Below are 5,091 nucleotides of genomic sequence, written 5' to 3' on the forward strand. Positions count from 1 at the left end.
TCTTGCATGCACTTTCTTCCCGGGCCTTTAGATATGATTTTTGCTTGCATAATTCATCCACACTCAGTCAGACACACAGACACACACATTCACACAGACACAGACACACAGACACACAGACACACACACACACACACACACACACACACACACACACACACAGACACACACACACACACACACACACACACACACACGCACGCACGCACGCACGCACACACACACACACACACACACACACACACACACACACACACACACACACACACACACACACACACACACACACACACACAGCCCAAGCTGAACAACATTTCAATTTCCGAAAAGTGAAGGAAAAAAGTAATCCCAATTGGCAACATCAATCTACACTTAAAATACTACAAATCTACACTTAAAATAATAAATTTATGGCCACATTTCACCACAACTTGAAGAGCATTTTAATGGCGGTTCTTCTTAGTTCCTGAACAGGAGATTCTCCAATAGTGGCACTGCGGCACGGTGATGTCATGAGGACGGTCCAATCCCCATTTAGACAAGCAGCCAAAGTGCCCTTGAGCAAGACAGCTGATCTGTGACCTCTGACCTCTAAAGGAAAGTCTGTATGAGATTCAATGAATAAGGTCACAGAGCCAGAGAGGATGGGAGAGAGAGAGATGATAAAAAACCCCAGGTCACGTTTAAACCCTCGACTTCCTGGCAGCCCGCGGGCGGGGCATGCCACTGTTCCCCGACTTCTTCTACAGTCAGGCCCGTAGCTACCATTGAGGACACCGAGGTCAGAGGTCATGACCTCGGTATTCATTCTTTTTTTTTTATTATTATTTTTGTTTTAGAAAAATAGCACCGCCCCCCAGATCTATTCATCTGTCATTGATGTTTTATAGCCCTCGTAAATAACATGATATATGACAGTTGATCAGAAATGCAACAATTTGCTTCCTCTCTGTGTGCTATATAGAAGGAAGAGACATAACTCACCACAACGTTCACATTTTGCATTGGGGCTAGATTGGGGCTAGACTTTGGGGACAGTTCTATTGAAGTGAATGGGTAAGTAACTCGCCTGTAAGTGATGTTTGTGTAGATGGGCCATTGTATTTAATTGAGCAGTATTCTGCCATGTGACCTGTATGCAGAATATAAATTATATTATATGGGGAGACATTTATTTTTTGTATCATTTTAAAGCAACATCACAGTAAAGAGGATATTAATCTAACATGATGTCTGTAGTTCTTTATAGATCTAGCCTCTTAATTTTGCTCTCAAAGTGCACCAGATTGAAGCATTTTACTTTTAAATGGACAAAACTTTCTAACTTCCCCCCCCCAAGCCGCGCTAAAATGACCTTGGTATTTCTCAAACCCCGGCTACGGGCCGGTCTACAGTTCTGTATAGAATTGGAGGCGACTGATGAAGCAGCCTAGATAGAGTCGCAGTGCATCATGGGGGTTGAGTCGCAGTGCATCATGGGGGATAGAGTCGCAGTGCATCATGGGGGTTGTTTTGGACACGGACCCGGCGGTCATGTGTCCAGTAGCGGGGCGGAAAAAGTGATGGAACGGTCACATTTTTTCAGAGAGCTGCGTTCCAACTGAGTTTCTCCTTAATAGCATCTCCTCATTCTTGAAACATCTGAGCTCCTTGGCCGGGCCTATACGTGCACGCGTGTGTGTGTGTGTGTGTTCAGTTTATTGTCACCTGCATAAGAAAATAAATTTTATGCGTGCAAAAGAAAGAATAGTGCATAAAAAGAATGAGAAAGAAAGACTGAGAGGGAGGGACAAAGGGAGAGGGAAAAAGAGAGAGGGAGAGGGAGAGAGAGAGAGGGGTGAGAGAGAGAGAGAGAGAGAGAGAGAGAGAGGGGTGAGAGAGAGAGAGAGAGAGAGAGAGAGAGAGAGAGAGGGGTGTGTGAGAGAGAGAGAGAGAGAGAGAGGGGTGAGAGAGAGAGAGAGGTGAGAAGGGCAGTCAAAGCTGAAATGATTTCATAGGTTTTGGGAGATTTTTCCCCCTTCGACGTTTCTAACCAAAAATCCTTTTTGCAAGCAGCCTCCCTGCCTCTCTCCTATTTCCTCACCCGCTGCAAAATTGTTCTTTTTTATGAGGCTTCAGTCCCAAACCACTCCTCCTCTCACCACAAGTATCTCTGCTGCTCTGTTTTTGCTCTTTCTTTCTCTGCGCTTTCCTCTCCTCCCCCCTCTCCCCATACGCTCCCTTCACCCAGTATCCTTTAGTTGGTGTGATCGCCATGAGGCAAACGACTGCCAACAATTATATATATAGAGAAAGAAAGAGAAAAGAGAAGATATATATATATATATATATATATATATATATATATATATATATAATCTTATCTTTCTAAACACTCACTACTACCTGGTATTATATTAAATCACATTGCACTTCTTGTAGATATGAAATAAACCCACACACACATTTGTTCCACTTTTACCAATTTGGTTGACACACTGTCAACAGTCAACTTTCAGTCAAGGAACTCAGTGACCTCACACAGTGTGATGCCACAATGAAGAACCATGTCATGTCCGAACTCGTGCAGTGTCCACAGACACAGAGGCATTTCACTTCTCAGCACGATGGAGGAGACACGGACAGGACAGAGGTGATATGAAGAAAGGCAAGCGTGTCCAGCAATAGACTTATCAGAAGGGTTCCCGGGTAAGGCCCGCCCGCAGACAAGCAAGGTAGAGAGCCTGCCTACCTCCTCTCCCTGAGGAGACAGAAGAGACCAAGGTCCTCGACCACCTACAAGACAACAAGAGATGGGAGGAGGATTGGACTAGTAGGCAGAAGACGATGGAGATGCACTCTCAAGCGAGCTCTGGACCTGGACTTCCTGATCCAGACTCAGGCACAGAAACAGACCGTCCAGAACTATACCTCGAGCTGCAGAAAAACCCTATTAGCTAATAGCCAGTGGACCAAGGCTTCAGAGAAGGCCCTGCCAGAGCTCCAGCTGCAGTTGCAGAAAACCCAACAGGTTTCAGAGCAGCAGGCCAGAAAGATTCGGGCCTTTGAGGAGAAGAACAAGGCTCTTAACAACGAAATAGAGGAGCTCCACAGGGAGGGGGACCGCAGCAGAGAAAGACCCGGCTACTATCCAGGACCTGCGTTGTCAACTTGTGAACAAGGCTGTCAGAGGCGGATGCTAACCTCAAAGTAGTGCTGAAAGACACTCTCCAAAAGCAGAAAGACGAGGCATTGGAGAAGTGCCTGGCCTCCCAGCTGGATCTGAAGCAGGCTGAGGAGCGGCTGGAGAGACACCTCCTCCTCCAGTGGCAGGAGAGGGTCGATCTCATCAGGGCCAAAAACCACATCCATCCAGTGGGCCATGGAGGACAGGGAGTGAGCGTGGGCTGAGAGGGAGAACTTTGTAACGGGCAAGATCACTGATCTGCAGAGGGCCATCAATGAGACTTTGGAGAAGATCAAGAACAGAAGAAGAAGCATAGCTGCCTGTGAAGACGATGCTGACTCACACCCGCAAAGAAAGGAAGAAGACAAATTAGGAGATATCCACTAGGACTCCAACACACTCCCAATTCTGTGAAGAACCTGAGCACCATAACAACTGTGCTACCAAATTTGCATCCTCAATAAAAAGATATCTGCAATGATATCAAAATAATGTACTGCCTGGTGGTTGCAATTCTGTAAAAGAATTGCAAGTTGCACTGAAGTCAACAGTAAAAACTACTCAGAAATGTGAGCTCAGGTGACATTTTACTCAAAAAGAACAGGGATATTAACTTTACAATAGGTTGGATGCGAGACATTTTTGTTTGGTTTGGCTGATCAGATCCTACTGACCTCTGACCTTCCTGGATGGGGCCAAGCAAAATTAGAGTTTCCTTACACACATTCATTATTTTATAAATGGGATGGGGTGGTTAAATTGAAGTTAGAAGGGTTTCGCTGAGACACGAACACAACATTGTTCAAATGTGGACTTGGAAATTACAGTATAATCTAATCCACCATTTTCACGAGTGATAAATATAATATACTAAATGTGCAGATATGCATGCAATATCATGTCAATTACTTTAACACTTTTAGATTTTCTGAAATCTGCTTCACTTGTGTGGATATACTGTACACCAGTGGTTCTCAAATGGGGGCCCGTGGACCTCCAGGGGTCCTTGAGGGGGTTCCCAGCCAAAAGGGCGGTAATTTATTTTCGCTATAATTCCATTCATAAGTAACACAATGATTATTTTGGTCATGGGTTTTAGAGACTTTCTGTAATAAAACATCTAAAAGCATCAATCTTATTATCATATGGGGGGACCGTGGGACAAAATCCTATCAAATGGGGGTCCGTGGTCTAATTTTTGTCAGTTTAGGGGTCCTTCATGTGAAAAGATTTGAGAACCACTGCCTGTACACCACCCGGACTTCTTTCCATTCTCTCCATCTTTATTTTATTTTCCTCCTCACATCTGTTCATCCACTCTCAGTCCATGGCCAAACTCTCTCTCTCTCTCTGTCACCTGGTAGTTCGCTTTGTCTCCACGGATCTCTCCCGTGCACAAGAACCATTTCAACTCATTCATCTGCTCCAGACATATTTCCATTGCAATGCTTCATCTTTTGCTCTCAGATCTTCACACTGGATGAACAAGTGACGAGGGAAAGAATGTGTGATGAACACATGGATCATGTAGATGCTGCTAGATTGTATGGGAAGGCCTAATAGTGCCATTCTCAATCTTTCAGTAGTTATATGGTTAATAGTCACCAAAGCACATATCATATAGCTTATACATCTGCAAAGAAAAACGGTGGCGTTGGCCAAGAGGAAAAATATTAGTTTCTTCTTTGGTTCACACAAAAATCATTTTGTGTTTGTGTGTGTGTGCGCGTGTGCCCCTTTTCGTTTTTGTCCCACTGTCCTATTTAGGATTTATCTTGTTCCATTGCTGCAGTCTGAATTGTTGTGAAGACACCTTGGTGGACAGAAGACAACTTGGTGGACAGACACACAGTTGGACATGAGAGACACATTTAACGGATGTAAAAAAAACAAAAAAACAAAACATTCCAAGGCAGAAACCAAAT

Source organism: Poromitra crassiceps (assembly GCF_964638095.1).
Source record: "Poromitra crassiceps genome assembly, chromosome: 7".
NCBI lineage: Eukaryota > Metazoa > Chordata > Actinopteri > Beryciformes > Melamphaidae > Poromitra > Poromitra crassiceps.